At 37.0% G+C, this 15,733-nt stretch overlaps 1 protein-coding gene and 1 long non-coding RNA gene across 13 annotated transcripts in view; both read left to right on the top strand.

The window, feature by feature from the left end:
• Positions 1-15,733, top strand: part of mecom (MDS1 and EVI1 complex locus) — a 187,020-nt gene that overhangs the window by 73,450 nt on the left and 97,837 nt on the right. The gene's annotated exons all lie outside the window — the stretch shown is intronic.
• LOC148676661 (uncharacterized) lies at positions 7,410-10,336 on the top strand. The gene is made up of 2 exons (XR_015928041.1): positions 7,410-7,834; positions 8,500-10,336. It is a non-coding gene; the product is annotated as an uncharacterized LOC148676661 (long non-coding RNA).

The following is a 15,733-nucleotide window of genomic DNA, read 5'->3' as shown; positions in this document are numbered from 1 at the left end:
TGACACTAAGTTGATTTTTAGTGAAATATATGAATTCTCAAGTGCATGTGCTTTCTCGTCTTGGGTCTACCCCCGTGAAAAAGAAAAAAAAAACTCCTTGAAGAAAAGAAACGAATCCAGATCTCCTTTCCTTTATGTTTCTGAAATAAGGTGACAAATACTTTTAAAAAATGAAAAGGGAATGGTTATTTAAAAGGCAGTTCGTGCCTTTTCTCTTCTTGGTGTAGCATGTATCGTATCAAATCAAAGGATTCAGGAGACAATGGCGGTAGACAAATAAACCTGGCAGCTCCTGTGCTGTGCCACATTGGATACGTCAGGTTTTTAGAACGCAATACAGTACATATTTTTATGTACTCAAACTGAAAAATTAAGAATGCAAGCCTTTTGGCAGAGACAAAGTAACTAATTTCAAATTTAATGAAAAAAGCATTACAGATTGTTAACATTTTCAGTTTATACATATCATCTTGAGAACAGGTCTAAATTAACGAAAATTGCACTTAAAAGATCAATTCCTTTAAAATATGTTGCATTTGCATTTCTTTAATGTAGAAGACACCTTGTGTTTATATATAATAATGTGTTTGCAATAGTGATTAAAAGCTATTGAATAAGAATGACAACTTTTCTTCGAACAATTATCTTTTACTGCAATTATACCTTTACACAGGAAATGCTGGTCTCTTAAATGTCATAAAGTAGTTTTTTTTTACTTCAGCACTTATATACAGTAACCTGCATCAAACAGCAGTGATAGATCTTTTTATGTTAGTTTAAATGACAGTACATGTATATTAAAGATATATAATTGGTTTTAAATGCATCATCACATCAGCTGGAAATGTTCATAGAGATTTTGGAAAATGTGCCCGCAAATGTAAAGTCTTGAAGCTATATGTTCAAGATAATATTTATTATCTCCTCGTTATCACCATGATTTTTATTTGTAATTAGAGCTAAGCTGGTGTATTAAATTTCATCTGTCTAGTCGGTATTGTGATCCATTAAGTGGCTTGCCTTTTTCAACAAATTGAATGCTGCAAGTGGAAAGAGCTCTTTTGTTCTGTTAATTCGGTCAGCATGGAAATGATTTTCTCATTTCAGACCCCTCTCTGTCCCCCCTTATTGTGTCAATAAAATAGAGCTGTGCCTAGCAGCCCTAATCAGCTTAGAGTGCTAATTCACTGCAGTGGGATGCAATCGGTGTCCAGCTACAGGTGGAGACTGTGCAGATCTGGAATTATGGTCTCCTGGGGCCCATTGGCTGGAAGTCCTGCTTTTCAGTGATGAGGAGGTTTATTTAAAAAGAACAATTCTAATTAAACATTCCCCAGGTTATTTTGTTTGTTTATTCCAGACAAATCATATAGACATATACTGCTTTGCGAGTAGTTGCAGTAATAGCACAAATACGAATTCGCTCGCTCATTCTTGTTGTCCTGAGAGAACCTTGTACCTTGTACGCAAAGAACTTCCTCTAAGATTATACCTGAGCATCAGCATTGACCATCCATGTTTTATTATAATTTTATAAGGTATTTATTGGACTGCTAGTAGTGTCTCATGTCAGATGGGAATGGACAAACAAGGCAGAGCGAGAAAAGTGTAATTTCCTCAAGCAGTTCGAAGTCTTTCTCCCTCCATTCAACACTCAGAAGAAAACAAGCCTCTCGCTTTCGGCCTGGCCCTCTTTCTTTCTCTTTTTTTTTTTCTTCTTCAAGAGGTCTGAAAGGGGAAAGGAAGCTAGGTTAACTAATTGAACAAAGTCAAAGTGAATTGTGAAAGGACAAAAGCGGACATTGGCGAAATTAAGAAGTGGAGGGTGCATCCCCGAGAAAAATGATAGGTGAAGGAAATAAAGATTAGGTGGGGAAGTTAAAGGGCTTGAAAGGTCAGTGACCTTATTAGGTCAAAAGAGAATACCAGGACTGCAAAGGCTTTCACCTGTAAGAAAAAGGCTCCACAGGAGGCTTATTTATACTATTAATGTTAGACCTATCCATGCACACCGTTTTGCTGAAAGGAATGTTTGCGGACAATGCATATCATGCTGAATCTTACAAGAAAATCAGGGTTTCTATAGGATTGCATGTGTATAAGGAAAGATGCCCTAAAATTGGACGGCCCTGTCTAGATTCTTTGTTAGTTTAGTTTTTAACCCTGGCATTTTCAGACCACTAGGAACAGATTCGGTTCCAGCTTTCCTGTTTTATCCACTAAAACTGTTTTTTTGACATGTTAAGGTTGACGCAAGTTGACGCAAGGAAACAAGTGGGGTACTGTGAAGCAATGTTTGCTGCTTGGTGTTCTGTCTCACCAAATGACACATCGCACAACGTTTTTATTCTGGTAAATACAAAACAGTGTCACGCATCATAAAAGTATTTGTTTGAAACATAACTTAAGGCAAATATGGATAATCTCCCTGACCAGTCGAGGAAAATACAAAATCTCTATGCAGTGTTATTAGGTATAAAATAAAAAGAAATATCAAAAGTGTTTACAAAGACTAGCATATGTATTTGAGAGGATATTTGAGAGCTCTGGGTGTTTTAATGCGTCTGTTTGTTTTTTTGGGGGGAGGGGGGCGGATTTTTAACTGCTTTATAAGACGTCTATTGTCTTTGCAGAAGTGGATGGAAGTTAAAGTGTGACTAGGATCTGATATTCAGAGCCTGAATAAAAAGGAAGGAAACCTCAATGAATAATAAACTGCAATTCTGGATGATTGACTTTTTCTAATAAACTAGAATTCTGTTTATGTGGCGCATGATGCAAAATGAAGACCCTGTTAAATAACGTCACAGATGTGTTTTTCTGTGTTTCTTGCAGTTCTAGCTGTGCATTAATTTAACAAACATTAAATGCATGAATTTAATGAATCTTTGGACAGTGAGAAAGTTTACGCAGTTGAACAGAACCTCTCTGCCAAAAACAATGAATTTCTAGTTATTTTCAAGAAAGGCTATGATTAAAGTTTATTTCACAGATTGGATTAGTGGCTTGCACAAACTTGAGATAAAAGACATATTTAAATGATTGAGGTGTTCCTGATTCTTTTCAGTTAAATTGCTTTAAAATGGTGCAATTTACCACTTGTAATCAGTGTATTCACATCCATATTTGCACCATTTGGAATGTGTACTTGATTGAATACATTATTTTTGCTTTTCTCACCAAAGGAACACTGCTGTATGAATTGCATCTATTCTGCTATCTTTATGATTTGTAAGATTACAATAGAGACAGATATTGCCCGGAAAGTTGTCAAATAAACTTATTTTATTATTTTTTAATACTGAATGTCTCACCAGCAGAAGGTCATTTTCTAACTCAAGTTTCCTACTTTTCTCCTCTGTCAGTGGAGGCTTCAGCATCCTACATCAGCAGTTCTGAGCTATCCCATATATTTCACCTAATGTTACACTACACAAGCTTTCTTGTGTAAACAATCCCAATATAGACAAGACAGGCCTAGCAACCAGGCTGTGCTCCAGCCCAAGGCAGGTCTCCTGAGTTGGGCAGCCTGGTGTGCTAAAGAACAGAAAACTACCACTGCACATTAGGGGAGTCTCTGAAACAGACCCCAGTTCTGCATTCACTCCATGCAGTAGAACATTCTTGGGCTAACAAGGCAGAGGGTAGCAGAGGGTAATCAGAACCATGCCAAAAGAACAAACCGGCCACTTACATACCCTCACACATGCTCGTACTCACATACACGCTAGAGAGAGAGAGAAAAAAGGAGAGACGCTTAAACCATGTACAGGAAACAAATGTGATCAATTACCCAAGTGTGCAACTCACAGATACCTTATCTTGGGGTTCCTTTTTTAAATAAGCACTTGATTGTTTCCAAATGCATGTACAATGTGAGTGAGAAAAACACATTCATTTTGAAGAAAAACAGCATGAAGTTTTATTGGCTTGGTATGGAGTGGGAATTGTAACTTTGTCCTTGTTTTCCTGCAGGAGTCACAGAAGTGGTTAACTGGAAGTCATATCACATTACCTAAGCAGTAAATCTAAGTACCGGTTAACGAAAATAATCAAGGACTAATACTACCTTACAAAACCACTGTTTCTGTTTGTGGTCATAATAATGCAAACACAAGTGAATAGCCCCTAATTTGCTCTCCTCCACAAATGCCAGTGCCAATTGCAAAAATACCTTTAAGGAAAAAACGGATACCCCCATATTTGGGAGATTCAGGTGCTGATACTGTATTTTTCCAAATCCTCTAGCCATTACAGTAATTTTAGACTTAAAGTTTCTTTGTTTAATTTAGAAGTGTTTAAGTATGAACATTCCAGAGTATCAAAAATAAATAATAATAATAATTAAAAATAAATTATGTCTGACAAATGTGATAAATAAAATATGATTAAATATTCTATTCTTTGCCCCGTTAAAATGTGATTTAGCTACTTGGTAATTCCTTCTTTGTGCACTGCAGTTTTTATCTCTTCAAAAGGCAATCTTAGTATTTTTTTAATGTCAAAAGACACTCTTTTCCTCAAAGACGTTGCCTTGCATTCGTTATTTCATTCTTCGCCCTTCTGGGTGTCTTATTTTATAGCCAAGAAAAGCATAATAGAAAAATACTCTCGATAAAAAAACAGTTTTTGAAGACCTCCTTCATTTTCCTCTCCATTCATACTCCATACAGCTGCCCCATTCTTTATTTCTTAGGAAACGTCCCCCTGCCTATAACCGTAGACATTTGCTTGTCAAAAAGTAATAGATGTTTTCACATCCATGAATAAAACTGGAATTCAGGAGATTAACTTGTATTTGACCTGCTTCAGCTCTGCTGGTAATGAGGGGTGCGAGAGCACTGAATTAATCTCTCTCAATTTGTGGCTCTCAGGGGTGCAGCCCAGACTTTGAACACTTGAAATGCAAAAGGCCCCTGTTGTGCTGTGGAGCTTCAGCAACTCTCCAGTGCAGTGCATTAACGGAATGAAGCGGGGCTTTATCTCTGCTGTACTACTACTAAACTGCACATGTGCTTTGGAGCACTCCTTTGTCTTCTTAAGATGCTCATAATGGCAAAGTTCAGGTTATACCGGCTAAGCAGAAAAAAAAACTTGAATTGTTCTTCTACTGAACAAGATTCTGCAACAGTTCGGTCAAAAAATTCAATAGAAGATTGAAGATTGCTTTACTAAATACAGTTTTGTAGGTTGGAAGTGCCTTAATAGTCAATAAAGGTCATCGCGTAAAACAGTCAGTACTTGACAAAGAAAAAGCATGTGAATTTGGTAGCTGCTGGTCTTGGTTTTCTGCATTATTTCATATTATGACAAGAGTGAATCCACAAACAAAAGTAGCTAAGCATGCAAATTGACATAAAATAAGTAATAACAAAACAAAAAGTCTAGGCAGAATGAACAAAGTGATTCAGAAGGCGATTTGAGCCTTGAAGCATTAAGGTGGAGACTTTTAAGTGTTTACAGATTTACTTTAAACTCAAGGTCTAAGGCATACACATTTAAATTTGTGTATATTACTAATCAAGACCTAGTGCTGCCATGTAATCAGTTCCAAATGCGTCTTCTGTAGCTGGATGAAACGATTTGGGGTTGAGGTTCTGTCTGTAAATTGCTGCCAAGGTTTGGTAGCTTTCTTGTTTGTGGCATAGCATGACTAGTAAGTTCAAATAAATAAATGGGAGCAATAATTGAGTGTAGCAATCACGAAGGGTCTTCTTTGTCTTATGTTAAACATTTTTGTGTCCATTTCACTCAGTGCAGGAGGAGATCTGGTCTGAAAGCAGACCTACAGTATCTGAGCCTTTAGGTGCATGTTAGGATATGACACATCTGTTGCTACTTAACAAAAACAGACCTGTAGAGAAATAGACAAAACACACCTCAATTGTAAATGTTACATGTGGAACAGCAATCTGTGGGTAATATAATGACTAGTAATCAATAGAGATAAAACTGAAAATAAATACATAATCTATATATGTCATTTACTTTACATAAATGAAGTCATATACCTGAACATCGACTTTAATATTTCAAGAAAACAAGTAAAATAAGTTGCCATTACACTATATTTTGAGACATAGTGGTGCAGAAATTCACCTAACTTTAGCTGACATAGCTGACTAGTTCATTTACATCTGGAGACATTCCTAGTTTTGTGATGTCTTTTTAATCAATGCAGAATGGTGTGACTGCACAGTATGGAAGAAAATGGGATTTTATTTATTTTTTCCTCTGTGATACTCGTTTGCTTGCTGCCCTAGCTGCATTCGCCTAATGAGCAGTAAATTAAGTAAGTGCTGAATAGGATGGCTGCCCACCTTTTATTTGCCAGCCGTATGTGAGTCAGGATGTGCCAGCCCACAGCCACAGAGGCCCTTTCGATTTGATACCTTGGAAAATTGGAGCAGTCTCTAATTTTTTTCCATCCACATGTGATGAAAAAAGGGAGGACTTTGGGGAGAGGGGGTGAGTTAGTGGCTTTTGGTAGGGGGAAAGCACCAACTACTGAGGATAAAGCTCCCTTTTTGTACTTAAGACAGGTTATTCTTTAAACAAATGGTTGTACTTTAAAGGTAAGTGAAATACGGGCATCATTAAACCTAATTACCAGGTTAAGAGCTAAATTACACTCACATTCAGACCCCGACATGAAAAACACCATATTACATTTCCAATTATTCAATAATAAATTGAATATGAGCATATTATGTGGATCAGATATAAAACAGAGGCTCTAGAAATGTATTAAGGCATGAACTTTGAAAGCATGTGATTATCTCATAATGTCCTAATTTGCTCCATATGATAGCAATCGCTTGCAAACGTTATGTAGAAGTCACTATTTTTACACCAGCAGCATTTCAAGTCCACAGTCACCACTTTTGCTCATCACTATGTCATCCTCTTATATCCTTATTTTTCTTCTTAATACATAGAAGTACCTGTTGGATCCCTTCACTTTTATTTAGTAAAATATATAAATATGAGCCTGAAGGCAGAAGTTGTCCTGCAAACTATTAACTTGAGTTTTATGCACATTTTCATGCAGTTTTGGTATACTAGGCACTATATTCATTCACAAAGATATTTACCCTTTTGCACACAACAGAAATTAAATCATATACTTTAATTTAAAGAAAGGTACACAGAAACAATACTACAACTAAAGAGAACTTATACTGTACATGAGAATTTTCCTCTACAAACAACAGATTTCGAATGGATCGCTAAAATACTGGAATGAGGCGCTACACTGTACTTAGTCAACAAGCATGCCAGCCAAGTCAATAAGCGATCTTACAATGGAGCAGGACTAAAGAACATGATATGTAGCTCACAAATCTAGTTGTCAAATTACACAAAGAAAGCAAAATTCTTTCCTTATCTGTGGCAGGACTGGTCAAAGAGTACATAACAACCTTGGTCTGTATATTCAAGGTTGACTGAATGATTTTGGCAAAACCTAGGAGAACAGTTCATAGCAGAATAGCAAATCAGAACAAGAAGGGCTTCTATTTGGATGGAGGTATTAACGTCTTATCAAGAATGTATGCCAAAATTAAAAATAGATGGGCATGCATAATTCCAGAATTTGAAAGCATTCTATTAGCACAAAGAATGTTTCCAGAGCAAGAACTCAGGTTTATGTGGAGAATAGGGAGAGAGTTCTAAATGTATAGGCTGCGTTTCATGTATAGTGGTCGTTCCAACAATGTAACAGTTTAGCGTCTTGTAATCTTTGAGTGAGGTTGTTAAGGGTGGATCTGAAAGAAACCACTGATTTCAGGAAAGCTTTCAGTTTGAAAGAAAACTATGGTTCTTTCACAGGCAGGTGGGTAAAACTACTCATCTAAAAGCTTTAGAAATGTTTGTACCCCAATTCAAGAGTATGAATACTCTTTTTGTCAATGACTGTATTTTGTGCTATATAGTTTTGATTTAAAATAAGGTGTGTAAGATATTATATCTTTATTGTTCAATTGCAATGTTTTTCTTTAATCGCAGTTGATATTCTGGCTCTTTCATGAAGAGAAAAGGTTTTGACCTGGATTGTATGTGTTAAATTTGCATATTTTTCCAATTCTTCTGTTAAGTTAGCTACACCTGTTAGTCTACTCTGTCTGAATAATTATTTTCTGTATAAATTCATGGTGTCCACTGATTAAACGTAATCCTTTATATCTAGGGATTTACCAGCCAAAGTGGATAATATTGCACAAAATACAGGTTTTTAATTTCTGCATAGTGATAGACAGTCAAGCATTTTATTTAGACAATTAGTCACTGGGGAAGGGAAGTAGAAGAGTTAGGCTTTTGTTTCCTGTAACAGTTTTTATTTGTGTATTTTTTGCAGTCATACTACTGTAGGATTTCATCTACAGCAGGTAGTCTGCGTGTGACTTTGTTCAGCCGTACTCGGAGATAAGGGTTAATTCATCCCAAATGTTCCTCTGCTCGAAAGATTCTTAGGGAGTCTCTCATTTTTTTTCCTGCTAGCTGCCAACATTGTCAGCTACAATCCGTCAGAAAGGATTTCTCCTGGCAAAACTTTGTGGCTACTTTCTGACATCTCCAACAAACTAATTGTTGTCTCCTGCCTCCCAAAGCCCTCTGAAGTCCTAACGAGTTAGCGTCTTCTCAAGAGATGAGAAAGAGACTTGCAAAATCAATTTATCAAGCTATTACGCTTTGTCATCAGGCAAAACAAAACCCGGCTAAAGACAGGAGAAAAAGTGGAAGAAATGGGTCTCTGAGAAAAGGTTACAGAACATCCATCTTCTCTCGTCTTCTGATTGTTTCTTTTCTTTGCCCATTTTCATACCCGTTTCCCTTTCCTCAAAGACACTTTATGACAAGCATTGTAATCTCTTTAGAACGGAGGGGAACCTCTTCTTTCGGATAGGATCTTTACAGGCTGTGAGTGACAGCGGGAAGGAGTCCAACTGCCATGGAGGACACTGAGCAATAAATCATCCACCCCTGGCATCGGCAGGCTGGACCAGGCCCCACTTCCTGAACAGCTACCAGTTCCTGGATGTGACAAAAAAGCTATTGTCAGGTCTGGGCAGCCAGCTCTTCTCCTTTGAGGTTGTTGAGGTTTACAAGAGATGTGGAGAAAGGCAAATAAACTAAGGCCAAAGTATGCTATAGTGGAGAAGAGAGTGATACTCTTACATGCAAAGACTCGCGGGGAAGAGGTATCTCACACTTCTGTGGGCACATTTTTCTTAAATGTGTAAAAAAATAATGCTTTTTGACCCCTGTTGGAGTTTGCTGCCAGTTCCACGGATATATCATATATCTGTATTATTATAAAATACTGCTTAATATCTCTTTTTAAAATCTGAATCACTTGCTTGGCTGATTGCCCAGTCTCATCACTGTTTATTGTAATCTTATAACTCCACTTAGAGTTAGCTGCTGCAGTTTCTGTAATGTTTTATTTCTTTGAATCATGCATAGTAATACCAGCTTTGTAAAAGGTTTGTAAAGACCTTTTTTTCCCTTTCAGAATATTATCTTAAAGGAGGAACTATAAACAGTTCGTGCTCACATTTCAGACTTTTGCTGTGTTAATTTATCAAGAGATATTCTTTTCTTTCAGACTTAGTTTTATTACTCAGCTTTCAAGCATAGTTTTATTACTCAGCGTTTCACATTCTGTACAAGCGGTATTACTTATACTGTTAAAGTGGGGGAAACAGTTTGAATCGCATGTTGTAGATATTAGAAAAAGGCTTGTCCAGTCTAAATCAGACATTAAAAGTGCATCAGCAGCCAGCTGGAAATGGTATAAATGGTTTTGTGTTACACATGAAAAGCACTACTGTATTTCAGCAGCTTGTTTCATTGCTGGGAGTTTAGCCACTTCCATGTGGGGGAAAAAAGGCAAACTGAAGTGGTGTTCAGATTGTTTTCTATATATAAATGAAATATTTAAAAAAATGAGTGGCTGTCTGCTATCTGCTATTTTAAACAGTGGACTATCTGCGTGGAGTTTGTATGTTCTCCCAGTGTTTGCATGGGTTTCCTCCTACCGTCCAAAGACATACTGATAGTTTAGAGCGGTGCAGTGGCTCTGTGGCTGGAAGGTTGCCGGTTCGTATCCTGCGGCCAGCAGAGGAATCCTATTCCATTGGGCCCCTGAGCAAGACCCTTAACCCCAACTGCTCCAGGGGTGCCATATAAGTGGCTGACCCTGCGCTTTGACCCCCAGCTTCTCTTCCTGTCTGTGTGTCTCATGGAGAGCAAGTTGGGGTATGTGAAAAGACAAATTCCTAATACAAGAAATTGTATATGGCCAATAAAGTGATCTTATCTTATCTTATTTTAACTGGCTTCTGGTGTGAGCTTGTGTGTGTTGTTCTGTCTGTGTGTACCCCGTGATGGGCTGGCATGCCATCATGGTGCATCCTGCCTTGTGCCCACTGCTTTCCAGGATAGGCTCTGGCTCCCCTGTGACCATGTATTGGATAAGGTTGATAGAAAATGGATGGATGGATATTTCAAAACAACACACATATGATAAATAGGAAAGACCGGATGAAGCATGAGCGTGGCTCCTTTAAGATTGGTTGTACAGACCCAAAGAGTCTTGCTTAGTCATAATGATTTTCCAGGAATTATGGAGACTCATCATTCCTAAACTAGCTAAAGTAATGCCTAAACTAGAGTCATCAAGTTAACTTATAACTCATCAAGTTAGAGGTCATTCTGGATTCTTTAACAATAAGGGGATGGACGTACATGACTTATGAATGATGCATTGTAGGGTACAATGCTGTTACGCATTATTTGAGCTGGTAGGGATACAGTGCTTTGCTGAAGGATGAAACTGCTGTCTGTAGTTAGGATTTGAAGCCTCAACTCTCTAGGTAGGATGTTAGAGATATAATCATGAGTAACACACGGTCCCTTATCGCTTCTACTTTTTTTCCCTCATATTAATTATTTTTTTTGTGATGATCTATTATAGACAATGATTTTCCTTTCACTTTGTCTTGCTTTTTCTTGTGCCATTTTGAGGAGAGCGATTTCTGTTCATTTTTTCCCATTTATAAGAAGGAACAGTTCACATGAACAAGGATGAAGATGCTAAACATGTTTAAAATGTGTTTTATTTCAGATACTAATGAATAGTGTATCTGGTCATTTGAACCACTGATATCACTGATATACAGTTTTTCCTTCGTCTTCTAAGTTTTTTCATGTTAAATTAAATTGTAGGACCCCTCTGGCAGAGTGGTTGGAGACTTTGTTGTCTCAGGAAGCTGTATTAATTTGATTTGGATTGACATTTTGTCGTAAGTGAATGACTACCTGCATTTTCCCAATTGTAGCCCATTACAACATTTTACTCTATTAGGGGACCTTTTATTTTAAATCATTTGTGCACCTAATCCTGTTGAAGGATTTTTTTACCCCTAAACTTTTTAATAATGCATTTTTCACACAAGCTAGAAGGGTATTTTATAGTATTTTATAAATGACATGTGAAGGGTTTTGTCACTATAGCAATGTTGTTATTATTGTGTTGTGTATCCTTGGACAGGGGCATGCTGTTTCATGCAAATTTCATTCAAAAGAACTGTCCCCTTGGGATAATTTTAGCTATTATAAACTTCACACAATTCTTTGTCGATCGCTACATATTGTGTTGAATTTAGTTCAAAAGTGGTGTATTAAAAATTTAACATTAAAAGGCTACCTTTCAGAAACTGCAGTTTTGTTTAAGGTATCCTTTCTATGTGTGACACTCAGCGAGCAGAGAATGGCACTGTTTACCATGCAAATTATATAGAATGGATGTCAATGATGTTTAATCATTTTAATCAATGTCATAGAAAAACATTGCCAGGAGAAATCTTGTTACACACAGTTTGAAGGAGCCATTAGTAAAGATGTAAGATTAATTCTAGGATTTTTTAAATAAATCAATGTTGCATAAGGTTTTTTTCTAAAATGATAAAATGTCAGAAGCATCAAAATTCTATGAGATAAATAACAAAGAACGTTATTTGCAGTGATATAATATATATTTTGGCCATAAAAGAAGTAAAAACTTAGAGCCATTGTATAGTGTGCTGAGGTTGTGCAGCACAGTTGCATAATTCTTCATCAGTTTTCTGTATTTTTTCACACACAAGCACAGACATTTAATGTTGACCATGGGCATGGTTTGTTTACATAGGATTTTAAAAGTTTTAAGTGCAAGAGAGAGACTTTTAGCTTCATTTAAAAATCCGGGCATCAGGGGAAAAAAAAACAAAATTAATGAGATTTTTCAAAGAAATTGAACTGAGCTGTCAAATCTTCCTTATCAGAATTTTTCTGCTAATCATATCTATCAAACTGATGTGAAAAAAGCAACCCAAAGCACAAAATAGGCTGCCAGGTTTTGTCATCAAAGTAACAAATGGTCCAGCCATTATCCCATCATTAGAATCTGCCCAATGGTTTGGTAGATTCCAGACATGCCAATCAGCCTACGCTAGTCTCTCATCCTAAATAAAAACAATCCCCATCCAACCTGGAACCTACAGAAGCAATAAGAAGAAAATAAATCCCGTCCACAGCTCAGACTTGTAACCTAACAGCTATCATAAATAATCAGAACCTATTTGAAAGTGGAAGATGGGACATTAGAAGCTATTTACACTACTAGAGTGATGCCATCGATCAGTAACAGCAACCCCATAGATAAGACTCTTATGATGTCATGGTTATTTATGATTAGCACCGACAGTAAAGCTACAAAGGAATTTTCCTTCAGACAGCTTCATTCATTTTGGGATATGATGCATTTTGTAGTTAGGGAAACAATCAGCCAGCCCATATTGTGGCGTTGGAAATCAATGTCTTCATTCCCTGTAAATAACATTTGAATGCTCTTTTGCCAAAAAGACAAATGCCGTCATTTTAATTAGACTCATAAAAAAATCAATTTAAAAAAATACATGTCTGCTGAAGCTTGCTGTTACATCTTTATCTGTAATGTGGGTTTGGTGCACAAGGAATGCAGAATGAAGAAATAACTCCATGTGTCTGAACGCCCTGGAAACTCAAACTCAATCTGCAATCTCTTTGTAGGGTCTGATGGGTTCTATAAGGCCTTTGTATGAGGAACAGGCCTAGGTTCTATGCTGGCCTGTTCCTTCCACCTAACAAGTTCAGCTCCATTTTTCTTTGGAGTCATGAGTGTTGAAGAGAGTGTCTCATTCATTTTATTTATTCAGCACAAACATATTCCACTCCGTATTTTAAAATGTTAAAAATGAAGCCCGTTTATTTTCACAGTGGCATAGCCAGTTAATGTGAGCCTTAGGCTTCAAATGTGACAATACCCCTGGCAAAGCACGATGCAATGCACCGACTTGGGTCCTGCAATTCATTTTGTTTACGGTGGGCGCTTTCCTGCTGTGTCATGTGAGGTGTCAACTGATCCTTTCCAGGTACTGACACTTCTGGGTGACTTTGGAATTGACTTTGGAATTTTCCTTTGATAGGAATCAGATTGATATCCCCGGCGATGGCCACAGGTTTATTTTATGTGTAGCTCACCAGGTGCCTTTTAAGGCTCATTACTGTGACTTTTGTACAGTGACATCACTGTCCTGAGTTCTTGGAACCAAACCAGGGATCCTGGCCCTTTGGCAAAGCAGGTTGGCTCTCAATTGACTCTGGCTGAGTCCGTTATTGTGGAATAATGGACTGTTTTATTTTGTTATTTTGCAACTGCTGATAACTGTAGGGTGTTTTTGCTTATATGTAGTAAGTTGTTCGGTTTCTGTAAAGCACTTTGGAATGCATCAGAAGCTACTGTATTTAAAATTATGTAGCATTCCATTGCATCAAGCAACATATTTCTTTGTAACGCCCCCAAAAGAGTACTCACACTATACTCTCCCTAGTAAAAAATAAAAGACATTTTGGTATTTTTTACAATGAGATTGAATTTGGAATATTTTGGTCTCTTTCACTGATGTAATTTCTTTCATTTTGACAAGTAGACTGAAGAAAAGAAGAGTGATTTAGAGTGGAAGTTTTACTAAACTGTATTCACACAGTTGTTGTATTCACATTTGCTAGAGTGGAACATGTTTCTGATAAGAATAGTACCCTAAACTCGTAAACAGTTAAACAACATTTAGAACATTAAAACAGTCAGTGAATAGCCTTATCCCAGACAAAGGCTGCCATTATTTAGATCTGCAACAATAAAAGAATAGAGCATAAATTAAAGAGCTGCATTTCCCCGATTAAGGTGGCCACAAATGAGAAAATTCCAACACTACTGGATTTTGAACATATTGATACAACATCTACATATTGTGCTGGTGAGTGGGTGTGTCATGCCCAAAAACTGATTTAAAAGAGTTTTAAATTTGGGGATTTCTTTTGTTTTTTTCAAAATACAAAGAATCACAAAGAGGGAAGAATGTAGGAAAATTATCTGAATGAACCAATATTCCCCTGGATGGACGGGGCGGAGCGGTGGCTCTGTGGCTAATGATCTGTGCCTGTGACTGGAAGGTTACCGGTTCAAATCCTTCAGCCGGCAGAGGAATCCTACTCTCTTGGGCCCCTGAGCAAGGCCCTTAACCCCAGCTGCTCCAGGGGTGCTGTACAATGGCTGACCCTGTGCTCTGACCCCAAGCTTCTCTCCCTGTCTGTATGTCTGTATCTCATGGAGAGCAAGCTGGGGTATGCAAAAAGACAAGTTCCTAATGCAAGAAATTGTATAGGGCTAATAAAGCAATGTTATCATTATTATGGTTTGTAGCCGAATGATTAAGATGAAAAGATAGAAATTAGGTACAAGCTCAAAACAATAGCCAAAAGAATGATGTTGAATGTCCTTCTGGTGTGCAAAAATAGTAAGGGGAGATTTGTTCAATAAAGAGCTGTCCTTAAATCTTAGAATTATTTTATGGAAATTATTTAATTGAATATTATGGGAAAATATACTTAAACTTACTGTTTTTATAAATTTGATATTAATAAAAAACATCCCATGGAAAATTAAAATAATGAACATTTTGTGGGAACATTGTTTTTGCATCTTTTGATCACATATCACCTTAATATTAGAAAGAGTTGTGTCTTTATATCAGGTGCAGAATCAAGTGTATCCCTGTATTTTGGGGTTTTGGCTATGTAACATGAAAATGACATACATTTGACATAAGTAAGGTTGCACCAAAGGGAACTAACGCTACACGTTTTGCCACATTCGCGTACTTTTGAATTGAGCACTTAAATAAATATTTAGAGTAAGTTCAACTTTTGTTTCAATTCAGAATCAGAAATCCAGAAATAAGAACTAGTTACTATGATTGTGATGCATAGTAACTATACTATTATGTTCCAAATATTAATATACTGTACCCTCAGTGTTTTAGTAGTTAATCGAACACATAATTTGAAATTTAATGTTTAAGAAGGACAAGTATCATTGGCCCTGACCTACTGGGACCTACTGTACGTGTTCATAAAGGACACATTTTGGGAAGTGCTGACAAAATATAACTAAATGCATCTGGAAAAATAAAATAAGAAAAGTATGTCATCAGGGTGCGATGAAGTTACAGAGCTGTGCAGTACTTTCACCATTTCAAAGTCTGATCTGAGATATTGCTCTTCTTAGACGTTTAGTTTTGTTTGGTTTAGTTGGACACTTGTTACGGGACAATTTCTTCTAGGAGAATATAATGCAGTATTCTCAGCAGTA

This window comes from Lepisosteus platostomus, chromosome 2 (genome assembly GCF_059453375.1).
Source record: "Lepisosteus platostomus isolate fLepPlt1 chromosome 2, fLepPlt1.hap1, whole genome shotgun sequence".
Lineage (NCBI taxonomy): Eukaryota > Metazoa > Chordata > Actinopteri > Semionotiformes > Lepisosteidae > Lepisosteus > Lepisosteus platostomus.
This window is presented reverse-complemented; position numbering and strand designations above follow the sequence as displayed.